This window comes from Leucopleurus acutus, assembly GCF_964270905.1.
Source record: "Leucopleurus acutus genome assembly, chromosome: 4".
Lineage (NCBI taxonomy): Eukaryota > Metazoa > Chordata > Mammalia > Artiodactyla > Delphinidae > Leucopleurus > Leucopleurus acutus.
In genome coordinates this window covers 33,887,314-33,903,596 of record NC_139146.1, presented here as the reverse complement: position 1 = coordinate 33,903,596, position 16,283 = coordinate 33,887,314, and the positions used below count along the sequence as shown (strand labels likewise).

Here is a 16,283-nt window from a genome sequence, read left to right as displayed (position 1 = left end):
CCAAAGTGATCTTGTGAAGAGAATTTGATCATGTCACTCACGTGGAGATATGGGGATATATGTATATGTATAGCTGATTCCCTTTGTTATAAAGCAGGAACTAACACACCATTGTAAAGCAATTATACTCCAATAAAATGTTTAAAAAACAAATGAAAAAATGGCTCCCTGATTTCCCATTCTTCTTAAAAATTCCAGATTCCTTAACAAGGCCTTCAAGATCTGTCTCCTGATCATTTCTCTAGACTCATCTCCTTACCGCATTCTTTAACATTTGTATTTTCATCATGCTAAGCTTTTTGCAAATCTTTCTTTGCCACCAAGCCTTTGGACACGCTGCTGCCTCTGCTCAGGACCCCTGAGCTTCTCTCTTCACCAGTGCTACTCCCTTTCAGATTTCATTCAGGTGGGTCTTCTCCAGTAGGCCTGACCTCTAGGCTGCACTCTGCGTAGCATATAGGTCATGGTTTATTGTAATTATATTTGTACATCAGTTTTTAAATATTGACTGATATTTTAAATTGCAAAGTGATTTGTTTGCAGAATCTTTCTAAATACTTTTCTCCTCTTTTACAGTTGTCTCATTCAACTCCTAATAGAGCAGCAGTGTTCTGGCAACTTTTTATCAAATCATTTCAAAGCATTAAAGCAGTTTTCATGGAAACACACATACTCTTTTACACTCACAGGTCATCAGTTTATGTAAGTTTAAATTAAATTAATGTAATTACAATAAGAAGTACAACTGACATAATGAGGTTTGCTGTTGAACACAGCTACTTCTTGGAGAAGATGCAATTTGATCATTAAGTGAATAAGTGCACAGGCATCAGTTGGTACGTCTTAGGGAAGGATTTATCCTGCTACTTTAATACCCTATCTTTACATCTAGATTGTACACTTCTTGACAGAAAGGACTGTTATTTTATTCACTATTATATATCCAACATAAAGAATAGTCCCAACTCAAAACCAATGTATAATTTAAGAAATTGATATTAAATTAGATACAAGATTTCTTTAAAAACTATGGAATTCATAAAATTGCTCACCTTCAAATTCTGATTTTTCTTACTCTTATTTAATAATGAACATATGTATGGTTGTGACAAAATTATGAATTAGGGTCAGGTTCTTGCACTGTATTATCCTTGTATTCTCCACAGTTAAATGACTCTGTGAGCGAGCTCCTCAATAAATGAGTGTTGAATGGTGTAGGTGTGCCTGCATAATCTGGTCATAGGGGTGAGGAGTGGGTATGAGGGCAGGTGTTGGTAATCAAGGCATTAAGTAAAACCTTAAGCTCAGTATATGAAAATATTAGTTCCAAATCTCCTTTATTAAGAGATAAGTGAGATTTCAATGTCATAATGGAAATCAAAATCCATGATTATTTATTGGTAGCTATTGATGAATAATAGCAGCTAGGGACTTTAATCCAAATAAATAAAGACCTAGAATGTTAAAAGTAATAATAAACTGTGTATGTTAGCAGGACATGTATCTTATTTTAGTTACCTTGCTTTTTCAACTTTCTTGAGAAGCACAACATTTTCAGTGAATTTCTCAGAAACTTATTTGTGCTGGTGACTTAGCTTCAGGGTAAATGAGAAAGAATCAGATTTTTTTTAAAAATTCAAGGGTTTTTATTATGTCAAACAACATACAAGGAATTTGTATTCAGATTTGAATTTGAATTCAGCCTGAATAAGGAGAATGAACATTAGGCCTGGTATTGAACCCACTTTGTAGAAGCCCTTGCTGTTTTGTGCTTTTTTTTTCTAGAGCAGGTCCAGAGCCCAGAAGAATAGTTTCCTGAAGGATGCTCAATCTCTCCTCCCACCCTTGGAACATTTCCAAGAGGGAAAAAAAAGGAGGAAAAGCAGATGCTGCCATTCAGAACCAGATATAGAAAAATGGCAAGTAAATCATGGTCATGAAAATAATGACTTACATTTTTTTTAAATAAATTTATTTATTTATTTTTGGCTGTGTTGGGTCTTCGTTTCTGTGCGAGGGCTTTCTCTAGTTGCGGAGAGCGGGGGTCACTCTTCATCGCGGTGCGCGGGCCTCTCGCTGTCACGGCCTCTCTTGTTGCGGAGCATAGGCTCCAGACACGCAGGCTCCAGACGCGCAGGCTCAGTAGCTGTGGCGCACAGGCTCAGTAGCTGTGGCGCACAGGCTTAGTTGCTCCGCGGCATGTGGGATCCTCCCAGACCAGGGCTCGAACCCGTGTCCCCTGCATTGGCAGGCAGACTCTCAACCACTGCGCCACCAGGGAAGCCCGACTTAACATTTTTTTAGAGGTTTCTGTGAGTCAGACACTGAGTTCAGCAATTGGCCTGCTTTATCTGGATTCTTACAACCTCCTAGCAGCGAGTAATAGTTAAAATGCAGGTGTAGGAGCCAGACTGACTCAGTTTCTGGTTTGAATCCACTTACTGTGGTGTGACCTTAGGCCTTAATCTTAACCCATGTTTCACTTCTTCACATGCAAATAAAAGGAAGGGAATAAAAAAATCTATGTAGTGTTTTTTGTGAGGATTGAAGAGCTAATACAGACAGGCTCAGTATTTAGCGCAAAGTGAGAACAGTCATCCCTTGGTATCCATGGGGATTTGGTTCCAGGACCCATGTGGATACCAAACTCCACAGATGCTCAGGTCACTTATATAAAATGGCATAGTATTTACACAACCTCCTGTATACATTAAATCATCTCTAGATTACTCATACATTGTTAATGCCATGTAAATAGTTGCGGGGCATGCAGCAAGTTCAAGTTTTGCTTTCTGAAACTTTCTGGAATGTTTTTAAGAAAAACATTTTCAATCCTTAATTGGTTGAATCCTTGGGCGCAGAACCTGCAGGTACAGAGGGCTGACCGTACTCAAAATGTTAGGTTTTATTATCATTACTATCACGATTGTTCTTATTCCCCCTCTACAGATGAGGCAATTTAGTGAGTCCAAATGACTTGGCCAAGGTCACACAGCTAGTGGATGGCAGGGTCAGAATTGAACTGTATGTTTGCCTGTCTAGCACAATTCCACTACATACAACACAATGTACCCTGATCATAGCATAAGTAGACAGGCTGAGGAGGGAAGAGAGCCCAGGCTTCAGAGCTAAGCATGTCTGGTTTGAATCCCATCACTTCTCCATACTCTGTGAGCCACTGGATAACTTTTACTCACGTTCACTCTGTTCAGTTTCCTCATCTGTAAAATTAGTGTGGTATCCCACTTCTAGTGTTACGAGGAAGACTGTAGATAATGTATATATTTTTAAGTTGGTACATCATAGATGCTTGATAACTTGCTCTCGTAGGCTATCACAATATAATTAGTATAACTGCAGTCATAGTGTATAATGCTTTAATATCAAAATTATTTTTTAAGAATATATACTTCTATAAATAAAGTGTGGTCTATACATACAATGGAACATTATTCGTCCTTAAAAAGGAAGGAAATTCTGACATCTACTATAACATGGATGAACTTGAAGACATGATGCTAAGTGAAAAAAAAAATTCATCAAAAAACAAATATTCTGATTCTGCTTATATGAGGTACCTAGAGTAGCCAAATTCATAGAAACAAAAAGTAAAATGGTGGTTGCCAGAGGCCGGGGGAAGGAGGAGATGGGGGGTTATTGTTTAATGCATATGGAGTTTCCATTAGAGAAGATGACAAATTTCTGGAGATGGATGGTGGTGATGGTTACACAACAATCTGAATGTACTTAACGCTGCTGAACTACACACTTACAAATAGTTAACATGGTAAATTTTATGTTTCATATATTTACCACAATAAAAAAATAAGAGAAAAAAGAACATTTTTGTATAAGAGGAAAACATTATTATTAAAATGATTGAAATGAGAATCACAGTCTTCAGATTAGCTCCTGGTTCTTCAGAAATATTTTGATGTTTTGTATTGACTTCCACCAAGAAGTCACTTTAGTCTTTATATTTTATGAGGGAGAAGGTGTGGGTGACTTATTTTTATCTACAACATATGTTTCTATTTGAATTGCCAGGTGAGTATTAATCAGTGTAGAAATCATTCTAATGATACTGTCAGTGGAGAAATAATATTGTTGTGACACCAAGAGAACATTTTATTATACACATGACCTTGAAATAACATTTTTGCCAGGAAATTTAATGCAGTGCACATGTGGGACATGACAGAAAGAAGCCAAGCTAAAGTGCATTAGTTATGTGCACTGCACATGATGTATAGGCCAAGCGCCAGTGAGATACAAGGTTATAATTGACTATGAAGGTCATTCCATCACCAGTATAATATTTGGAACAAAGATGTATTCAGTTATGCTGTTTATACTGCAGCTCCTCATTTTTATAAGCTTTCCTTTTTATGAGTTTTTTTTAACTCCCATAAGGCTTTTTTTTTAAAGAGGTCCATTTTGTTTAAATTGTCTTGCACTCCAAATCCAAACCATTTTGAATTTTGAAAGATGACTTGCTTCTGACATTGAAACTCTTTTTCTTTTTAAATTTACTATAATAAATTTTGAGAAAAAACATTTAATAGACCCAGACAGTCTTGTGTGTGTGTCTGTTCTATTTGCATCTGTTTCAGTCTCATTACATTCATACTTACTGATGTTCTCTTTTATCTCTTGCATTAGTTCTGCCTTGATAAGATACCAGCTCTAATTGCTCATCTTAGTTTCCCTTCCTTGACTTACATAGGACCCTCTTGGGCAGCAGAAGGAGCTGTTTGTCTCCGGTCTTTGCTCTAAGCTCCTCTAAACCTTTGTTTTTTCTCTAGACGCAATAGTGAGTATTTATCCATCTCTGCTCTCTCCAGAGAGCTCTTAGCCTCAAAGCACGAATATTTCTAAACTTTCTAGCAGGATCCTGTTACTTGATGAATGTTTTCATTGGGAGTTTGGAGAGAGTGAGTCTCTACAAGAAACCTCTTTTCTTATATATTTTGTTTTCTGCTATACTGAGATGTTTGGGTCCTATTTCCATTTAACTGGCACTCTTAATAAAGTAATGTTTTCAGAGAGATTACAAGGGTGGCTATCTGCCAAATTCTCCTGTACTTGAAAGCAGTGGTCTTTTAACCTAAATTATAAATAACAAGGGGGCCAAGATCAAAATCTTTTTCTATCGGAATTCTTTATACATGATTCCAATGTCATCTAGCATCCAGTGTTGCACATAAGAAAGTTAATTCAAGTCCTAGTCTCACCTGAAATTTTTCTTTCAGGAAGCTTGTAAGAGTTTCTCTTTATCCTTGGAATTTAGAAATTTCTTTATAATATGTTTAGGTGTGCTCCTTTTTACGACACGTAAAGTGTAAAAGGCAATTAAATATTTCAGAACTAGAAAGACTAGAAAATTTTGTTAATTTTATTGGTTATTGTTCTAACACATGCTTATTTTTCTCTACCTGTTCAGGTGTCCTTCTTCCTGGATTAATATTCCATATGATTTATCTTTCCCTCTTCGTTTCCATCTTATTCCTTTTAGCATTTCAATCTTCCATTTGGGACCATTTGCCCTCTGAGTAAGGTACATCTTTTAGAATTACTTTTTATGAGGCTCTTTTGGTGGTAAACTAAGATCTTGTTTTTCTAAAATGTGTTTATTTTACCATTATTTTTGAGAAAGTTTTGCTAGGCTAAGGTGACAGCTATTTTCTCTTAGGTCTCTAAAGGCATATTTTACTGTGTTCTGGCTTGTGTCAGTGTCGTTGTAAGGGCAGCTATTAGTCTGATTGTTAACCGTTTGTAGGTAATTTGTCTTTTCTTACTGCATGCTCTTAAGATCTAGTTATTCTTATTGTTTCAAAGTTTCAAAATGCTGTGTCTAGGTGTGGTTTTCTAATTTTATCTATCATGTTTGGAATTCATTAAAATCTCTGATTCTGTGGCTTACTGTCTTCCACAATTTCTGAAGTCTTTGGTAATTGGCACGTCGAATATTTCCTCTTCCTTACATTCTCTGTCATACCCTGTGGATCTCCAGTTAAGCATTTGTTAGACCTCATCCAGTTCTCATTGCCTCCCAACCTATGCTGCGTATTTTATATCTCTTCACTTCACTCTGTTGCATTGTGTATAATTTCTTTGGCTTGGTTCCATTAATTTCTTCAGCTTTGTCTAATTTACTGTCTTATCCTTTCACTGGGTTTTGTAGTCCATTAAGCTTTTAAATTTTAATTATTATGAGTTTTACTTTTCAAAGTTTTATTTCATTCTTTTAAAATCTACTTCATCATTTTTTTTTTTTTTTTTTTTTTGCGGTACGCGGGCCTCTCACTGTTGTGGTCTCTCCCGTTGCGGAGCACAGGCTCCGGACGCGCAGGCTCAGCGGCCATGGCTCATGGGACCAGTCACTCCGTGGCATGTGGGATCTTCCCGGACCGGGGCACGAACCCGCGTCCCCTGCATCTGCAGGCGGACCCTCAACCACTGCGCCACCAGGGAAGCCCTACTTCATCATTTTTATAGCCTCTTGTTTTTTTTGGTTTTTTTTAACACCTTTATTGGAGTATAATTGCTTTACAATGTTGTGTTAGTTTCTGCTGTATAACAAAGTGAATCAGCCATATGTATACATATATCCCCATGTCCCCTCCCTCTTCCGTCTCCCTCCCACCCTCCCTATCCCACCCCTCTAGGTGATCACAAAGCACCGAGCTGATCTCCCCGTGCTATGCAGCTGCTTCCCACTAGCTATCTATTTCACATTTGGTAGTGTATATATGTCCATGCCACTCTCTCACTTTGTCCCAGCTTACCCTTCCCCCTCCCTGTATCCTCAAGTCCATTCTCTACGTCTGCGTCTTTATTCCTGTCCTGCCCATAGGCTCTTCAGAACCTTTTTTTTTTTTTTAGATTCCATATATATGTGTTAGCATACGGTATTTGTTATTCTCTTTCTGACTTACTTCACTCTGTATGACAGACTCTAGGTCCATCCACCTCACTACAAATATCTCAATTTTGTTTCTTTTTATGGCTGAGTAATATTCCATCGTACATATGTGCCACACCTTCTTTATCCATTCATCTGTCCATGGACACTTAGGTTGGTTCCATGTCCTGGCTATTGTAAATAGAGCTGCAATGAACATTGTGGTACATGACTCTTTTTGAATTATGGTTTTCTCAGGGTATAGGCCCAGTAGTGGGATTGCTGAGTCATATGGTAGTTCTATTTTTAGTTTTTTAAGGAACCTCCATACTGTTCTCCATAGTTTTTCTCTTGTTTCTTGATTATAAGTTCAAACCACTCTGTTTTTATAGACCTACTAAATACACTTTTTAAGTATCTCTAATAATTCCAATATTTTAAGGCTTTCTGGGTAAAATTGTGTCTTTTTTCCTGTATCTGACTCATGATACCTCGTTTCCTTGTATATTTTAGGAATTTTTTTTTGTGATCTCATGTTCCTTGCAATATATCTGTGGGAATTTTTTGAAGCCTGAGTTGAAGAACTATTCAATTTCATGAAAAGTTTGTTCTTAATTTCCTTTCTTTTGTTCTCTTTTAGCTTATATATTTTCCCTTGTTTTACTTCTTTACTTAAATCATTAATTTTCAGTCTTGTTTCCTTTCTTATATATAAACTTAAAGCTATACATTTTCCATAAGCAATGTTTAACTGACATTCCACATGTAATATTTTTCTTATCTTTCAGAATAAATATCTTCTACTTGCTTTTGTGATTTCTTCTATTTTCCACTAGTTATTTAGCAGGGTTTTTTTTAACATTCCTAAACAAATGAGCTTAAGTTTTATTTTTGTTGTTTACTTGTAAATTAATTGTGTTGTAGTTGTGATTCTTATGTACTGATTCTTTGAAATTTTATGGTCTACAATATGGTGTATTTTCATAAAGGTTATGTTTGTCCTTAAAAAGAATGTGAAATCTCCAATTCTTGAGCACACATTTTTCCATCCTCACTGGCCTGTCATTGAACTATGTTTATAATACCATGATTATGGAAAGTTTGTCAAATTCTGCTTACAACTCTCACTTTTTATATCATATGTTTTGAAACCACATTATTCAGTACACACAAAATTAAAATTTTCATATCATTCTGATGAACATTTAATCATTATGGAGTGCCTCCAAGTTTATTTTGTCTTCAAGTTTATTTTGTCTGGTATAAAGATAGCTTTACCATCTTTCTCTTCATTAGTATTTGCTCAGTATTATTTTTTACTTTTTACGTTCAAACTTTCTATGTGCTTATGTTTTCTGTCTTGTAAACAGCGCATAGCTGTAGCTGGTTTTCTTAATTTTAAATCCAGCTTGATAATCTGGCTATTTGATTTATTATAATTGCTCATATATATGGATGTACCTTATATTTGTCTTTCTCTTTTCTTCTTTTGAATTACTTTTTTCCTCATTACATTTTTGCCTCTACTGGTTTTGAAAATTTACATACTATTTCTATTATTGTGATGATTGTTCTTGAAATGTTAACATGCAATCTTAATTGAAAAACATCTAAATTACTCCAATGCCTTTACCTTTTCTGCATCACTACAAAGATGTTTAAATGTTTAAAATACTTGCAAAGCTGCCCTCTCCTCTAATCTCTCCTACTCCCTCCCAGCTATCTACCCACCTCAGTCACACCAGCCTCCTTCCTGATCCTTGAACAGGGCATGCACACTCTCACCTTAAAGCTTTCCACTGGCTTGTTCCTCTGAGGAAAACTATGTACCCCAGACACCTGCATGACTCTCTGTCTCCTTTCAAGTGTTTGCTTAATTAGAAAATTTCCCCACCATCTTATTTAAAATTGCATACCTTTTGGGCATTTCCTAGAGGCCCTCATTGCTGTGTTTTTTTTACCATACCAATTATTACCTTTAGTATACTAAATAACTTATTTATATTCTTCTTTCCCCACTAAAATTTAATCTCCATGAGAAAAGGGATTTTTTTTCAATATTTTTTAAACTGCTGTATCCTCAGCTCCTAGAACACTTTCAGGCTCATAGTAGGCCCTTAATAATCATTTGTGAAATGTTCAATGAATCCAGGCCCCAAACCCATATGAGAGCCAATTATTGTCCCTGAATTATTAGGGAACCTTCGCTCCTGCCCCCTTTTTTTTCTTTTATCATCACCCAGAGGTATGGCTGAGACAATTTTTACTGATGTCTCTCCCTTTGGAGCATTATTTGTACTGAACTAGTTCACCTTTTCCTGAGTGTGTTTCCTTTCTGTTCCTGGCTTTATGCTATTTCTCTAATCAGGTTCCCCACTGCTCAGAAACCTAGCCCAGATCTCATCTCCACCGTGTCCTGTCTCCTCGTTGTGGACACACGAAGTTCTCATCCTCTTAGGACACCAGTGTCTGTAGATGTCTCCAGGGTATTTGGTGGTTTTAACTTCACTTAATTCCTTGGACTGCACTTAAAGTTTACTCCAGCCCTCAGAGAATTTTTTACACATTTTTGAAGCCTTATTCATTCATTTAAAATATTTTTAAATGTTTTATCTGGTATTTTTAAATGTCTCTGAATCTCTACCAGTCAAGCTGGGATTCATTTTTCATGATTTGTGAAATATACACAAATATTGAAAAATGAATCCCAGCTTGACTGGTGAAATATACCTGTGCCTTTCACAGGTGAAATATACCTGTGCCTTTCTTCTATAGTCATTTATTTCTTCTCTTTGCTGTTGTCACTTCCATGACCTTCAGAGCCACTGCCACAGCTGGAACTACCACTTGAGCTATTGTGTGGCTGCTTAGGGAAACTATTAAACTGAATTCAAGACAATAATGCATTAGAACACAAGGACTATCTGGTTTATTATTGATGTCTCTCTAACTGAAAATTTTGTACAATCTTGTACCTATCCTCCAAGTGTGATTCTTCTGGCCTGTACTGGAAACCAAGATGTTAGACAAAGATGAAAAAAACTATATTGAAAGAAAAAGTCTAACTGACAATCTCATGTTTATTTCACTACTGAAACTCAAACTATTGTGGCACAGGCAATCTTGGACTAGTAGCTTGGGAAGATTCCTTAAGGAACACTGAAAGGTGGGAGGAAACTTACATGTAGTTCAAGTTCTTAAGACGACCAGTCTGAACAATGACCGTGATCTTTCAGGGATTAGATTATGTGGGGATATTGGTTTCCTATTGCCTGTGTAACAAATCACCACAAATTTAGTTGTTTAAACTAACACATATGTATTATCTCAGTTTCTGTCGGTCGGAAGTCCAGAGTGGCCGAGTCTCTGCTTAGAGTCTCACAGCTGAAAGTAAGGGGTCAGTAGAGCTGTGCTCCTTTCTGGAGGTTTGAGGGGGGAAGCCTTTCCTCACTCTTTAGGTTGTTGGTACCTATTTCCTTGCTGGCCATCAACCAAAGGGTGTTCTCAGCTTCTAAGGGCCACCCGCATTCCTTAGCCCTTAGCCCCTCTTCCTCCATCTACAAAACCAGCACTGGTGGGTCAGGTCCCTCTCAGTCTTCACCTCTCCTTGTGTTCTCTTCTGCTTTTAAGGGCTAATGTGATTAGATTGGGTCCATCAGGATAATCTCCCCATCCCAAAGTCTGTGACCTTAATCACATCAGCAAAGTCTCCTTTGCCGTGTGAGGCCACATAGTCACAGGTTGCAAGGATTAAGGTGTAGACATCCTTGGGGGTCCATTTTCTGCCTACTACAGTGAGCAAGAATCCAGATTATAGAAACCAGGAGAAAGTGTATCAATAGTGGAAAGGGAAGTCAGGACCAGTAACGTCTAGGTATGAAGGCGACTGATATCCAGAGATATTTTCTGAAGCCCAGAAGTTTCTCCATGAAGACAGGCAACAGGACATTAGCAGATATCCATGAATCAGACTCACAGCTGAGGCTCAAGCAAGGTGGGATTTGATGTTAATAGAAAGCCCTTAGCCTGATGGCCACTGGTAGTCTTTCAGACACCACTCAAATTTATCCAGGCTGGTGTGCTTTCCCTCTCCGGAATGACAGAAAACTCTTCAAGGAAGAGGAAGCCCTGAGGCACCAGTCTTATCTCCTGCTAAAGCTATCTCTTGGGCTTCCCTTTGAGGTTGGCATTTTCAATCCAATTTTGGGGCTTTCAGCCTGTTTAAATTACAGGCCACCAGCAGAATATCTTTTTTAGGTGTTTTCTTTTATCTCTCCTTATAGGTTGCCTAGCCATGGTCTGAGTTCATATCTCATTTGTATGCTTTTGCTGAACGTGCCAAGGAAGAATCAGAGCATGCCAACATTTTGATTTTTTCTACCATTTCCTCTAATTATATGCCTTAGTATGCGGTAATATAGATTTACCAAATATTTTGCCACTGGATGGTAATGATCACCAACTCTCCAGACTACAAATGTCTTCCTGGTATCCTTCCTCCCCCACTAGGCCACTTTCACATTACAGCTTGCATTATTTGCAGCACTTAAATTTCTACATACCAAAATCTCTGTCATATACTAATAAACTTTCCTAAAAACAACAGAAAAATGTGGCTTAACACATGGAAATTTATGTGTCTCATTCAAGAAGTCTAGGAGTAAGGAGGCTCTTTACATCTTTCCATATACTGCCATCCATTGTGTATAGGTCTTAATCTTTGTGGTTAGTACTTCATGTTTCCAGCATGGCTGCTGCACCTTCAGGATTCACATCCACATTCCGGGCAATAAAAAAGAGGCAAGAAACATAAGGGGTGAAGGATGGAAGGAGGGGCATCCCAACCAAGTTTGCCTTTTTACAGACTCCTGAAACCCCTCTCAGATTTTTGCTTACATCTCTCTTTTGCCATAAATGAGACATAGTTTTAAAAAGAATCTAAGAAGTAAGCATTTTTATCTATTCAGGGTTCAATTTATAAAAGACAAATGGGAGAATAGATATTGGACAGGCAAATAGCAGTGTCTGACAACTATATTGCTATTGTAAAGAATAAAGATATATGTATATATATACACGCTTACCAAACAAAATTACCACCATATAATGCTAAAGTTGAAAAAGCAAGTTGTAGAGGAACGTGTATATGAGTATATGTTGTTAAAAAGAAAAACAATTAACTGCTATATGTATATATATATGTGCATGAAAATATTTTGGGAAGGTTATACACTAAACTGGAATGCAGCTAAAAATACAGTGAAAATTATATTACAGCTAATAAACAGGAATTGCATCTAATAATAATAGCAAACATTTACACAATATCTACTATTCTTCCAAGCACTGTTGTGTTTAACAAACATTAACTAATTTTATCTTCACAATCACTTTATAAGGTTTTACTAATATTACCCTTAATTTACAGATGAGGAAATGGATGCACAAAGAGTTAAATACCTTGTTCAAGGTCACATACCTAATGTTAGAGGTGGAGTTTGAATCCAGGAAGTGTGGTGCAAAGTCTAGGCACTTAACCTTGAAATATATATATAATTTTATAACTTGATAGAATTAAATCAATTACCTCTCCTTAAAACCCACCCCAAAACAGCAGCAGCACTAGCAACAACAGCAAAGCAGAAAGAGTGCACATCAACTCTAAGCAAAACGTGGGCTGTCAGTGAAGATTGTCATCAGTCCTCCCCAGCCATGCCCTTACCTTCAGGTGCTTTTTCATCTCTCTAGAAGACCAGGGTTCTCCCCACACATACTCCCAGCCCAGGAGAGCTACCCAGGATTCCAATCACCAGCTCTATTCTGAATTTCCTCCATGGGCGATGCCCCTATTTTTCCTTCTCTTCCTCTCCTATCTGAACATAGCTGTCCACCCACTTTGGAGTCATGCAATTTTCTTGACAAGTTGATAACTATAAAATAATGAGATAACTGTTTGCCCTAAGGGGCGGAAAAGTTCAAGAGCTGAGAGAAAGAACCCTGTCATTCCCATGTCTGTAGAAATAACTAACATTTATGTGGTTTTAAAGACCTTAAGGAGCTTCCACATACCGTTGCTCATCTAATTCAGTCTTTATGATAACCCTGTGATGGTTTTCATTCCTAGTTTACAGATGAGGAAACTGAGGCTCTGTGAGAATAAGTACTTTTTTTTTTTAATCCACCAAGTTCTCTCTGTGAACAGTGGCAGAGGTGATCTTAAGTCTGGTTATCCTTTCCCCAAACTGCAGCAAACTCCTTTTACATAAACTTTCTTGGCCAGGAATTTCCACATATGTTACTCATGAAATCTGTAGCTAGAATAGTGAAAATTTATCATCACTGCTGGAAAAATAAAGCTCGAGGGTAAAAGAAAGAGGTTGGGCAAGGGGAGGTCACTTACGTGGTACCGTTTTCATTCACAGTAGCATATTTCAGTTAAAAGTATCTAAATGTCCTTTTAGCCTCCATTTCCCTTTAGTTTTGAACAGTCTTTTAGTTTATGCTAACTACTGGAAAATAGTCATTCCTAAAGATTTATTTTTCCTTTTTTCCAAATACTTAGCTCCTCTGTTGCTTTATCTAGAAATAAAAGATTATTATGGCTGACTGCTGATTTGGGTGATCTATATTGGTCATATTCGTGTGTTACAAGTAGTTTTATGTGTAAAAACGTAGTATAACTGAAATGTAAACGTTTTAAAGGTTGAGAAGGATCTTATAAAAACAAAGCTTGTGCCCACAATGCATTGCAGAGAGTTTGTTGGTTTAAGAAATGCGAACAGAACCCGTGTTTAGAGACGGGATGGGAAAATGACTGTTTTCCGGAAACAATCGGAAAATGACCGGAAGTCTTTGTTCCCACAATAAATTTGAGTCAAAAGAACAAACAAAGGTAGCTCTCAAGATTGCTCCACTCTGAATTCTCTAAGCAGGTTTTTATCCCTGAAGGGAGAAGTTTCTGAAGTTGAATATCTTGACTGACATTTTATTTCCACCCCTCTGACCCCCTAACTTGATTCCTAACAAGATATTGAGCAGGATTGGAAAATCTAATTTTTAATTAATAAAATCGGATATTGTACATTTAAAGTGCAGCAACTGGAGAAATCTGTAAAATAAGTTAAATTGATGTAGTAATTGAGTCCTGGAATTGAGAACTAAAAAGAACCTGAGAATGTATTTTTGGAATATTTCTTGGCCAAAGATCAGGAAAGACTCCCTTCTCCTTGCTAGGCCCCCCTTATTTGTAAGGCACAAAATGTTTAGAACTTGGAAAAGCAGACATCGGTTAGAACATTTTTTCAGCAGTGCCCCTTTTATTTTTGAGGTAATATTAAATAATAATTGAATACTATCCATACTGGTTTGAAGTTTCTGTCTGTGAGCTGTTTTATATATCCCAGGAGAAGAGAAGCCCCGTCACTCCCCTCTCTGCCCTCTGACTTCCAGCCCCCAACCTTTTAGAAGGAGCAGACAAAGGTAGGCTCCCAAAGGTCACAAGGTCCACTTGTGAATACAACCTGTTCACTGCATCTCTCCTCTCCAGTGACCTGCCTTTCTCTTTTATATCCAGAAGAGTTCATAATAGTGACGCCTAATTGTAACTCTTCCTGTCGAATTTGGGGTGCTGAGAGACAGGCTTCTTATACCTTCCAATAAAAGTATCATAAATTAGGAAGAACCCCCAAATTCTCATAACACAGATCAGGATATGAAGGCTCCTTACATGATTCTCTTCTTCAATAACTTATGTAGATTATTTCTCTGGCACTGAATGGCCTAAGCCTTGTAAAACCATGTGCTGTTAAGTGCTATTGGTCAAATCCTTCTTCTTTCCTGATGAAGGAAGAATAGTTTCCAGGCAAATGACTCAGAAGCATATTCACCTGCAAGTCAGGATTGTCCAAAGGCCAATCTAGTGCACCTTCCAAACTAATGCTGGAATTACCACCACAGTATGCTTCCCGAGGTTTGATTATGAAGCCTCTGTCGGGACTCCTGAAATGACTGGGCCAGGGACAGAGGAATGCTCACTATTCTTAGTGTCTCTTCACATTCTAGGGGCAGTCTCTTTACATTGAACCATTAACTCTGCTATGATAGTATTTCTCCAGTTGTCTTAGCTCTGGGGTCAGCCAAGAGAACATCCTCTCTTTCTTTCCACTTCCATAAGTGTGATCTGTGCACTTTTTCCCCCATACAGAGTCTTTCTAAGCCCTTTTGTAAAGCTCTACATCCTTAGGAAGTAGTGTCAGCATTAGAGATGTCTTACACATCAGTTACTAGAATCATATTAGTTTTAAAGGAAATAAAATTACTTCTGCAACTAGAGACTACAATGAAAATTAAGTTTGTGATGACATCAGGCTTGAAGCAAATCTATTTACACACACACATACACACTGCCCCACTATCTGTCACTGCTCTGATTTCATCCTGTGACCTAGTTGTGGCTTCCAAAATTTTACATCACCATGGGGAAGCTCATCCTTGAAGATATTTAGTTTTCTTACATTTTACTTTATATAAAACCTTGGCTACATGTGAGGCTTCCCATTTATCTCAACATCTCCTCAGCACTGTGATTTTTTTAATTAGAAATTTCCGTTTGGCAGCTCAAGTATTCTGAAATAACAAGATATGCATCCCATTGAAGATGAGCTGTGAAAAATCTTAGTTGAAATTTGTTTAACCTACCACTGCCTCACTCATCAGAGATTCTAACTGTGAACTGAAAGACGAATCTCAATCATGTACAATTGTTTTCATGGAGATTTGTGTACCACCCACTGAGAATGAGGGGCAATTATTATTATTTTTTTTTTTAGGGGCAATTATTTTTAATAATAGAGACAAAATTGGAAGGTGTTCCACTTACTAATTAAAAATCTTCCCTTGACTTAAATGTGTCCAAAAGAAATTCTGAACTATGATTTTATGCATTTTATCTCTAGCTGAAGACCAGGTTTATAACCTAATATAGTAGCAATGGGATATTTTAAAGACTAGACATGTCACTTTTTTTTTTTGCGGTACGCGGGCCTCTCACTGTTGTGGCCTCTCCCGTTGCGGAGCACAGGCTCCGGACGCGCAGGCTCAGCGGCCATGGCTCACGGGCCCAGCCGCTCTGCGGCATGTGGGATCTTCCCAGACTGGGGCACGAACCCGCGTCCCCTGCATCGGCAGGTGGACACTCAACCACTGCGCCACCAGGAAAGCCCTATGTCAAATATTTTTTAACTGACCTGTTAGAAGTATTCATTCTCACACCTCTTCCTTCTCATAGTTTCATAGGATTCCAACCTTAAGGGAAACTTCCACACATCACTTCCCAAGAACACACGTGAAGACACTCTAAGCCTTTTCCCTTGCTAACCAT

The 16,283-nt window shown here is 37.7% G+C and overlaps 1 protein-coding gene across 1 annotated transcript in view; it reads left to right on the top strand.

Moving 5' to 3' along the window:
• Window positions 1-16,283, top strand: part of ARHGEF38 (Rho guanine nucleotide exchange factor 38) — a gene marked incomplete at its 3' end in the record, with an annotated part of 154,567 nt that overhangs the window by 23,379 nt on the left and 114,905 nt on the right. The window lies entirely within an intron of this gene.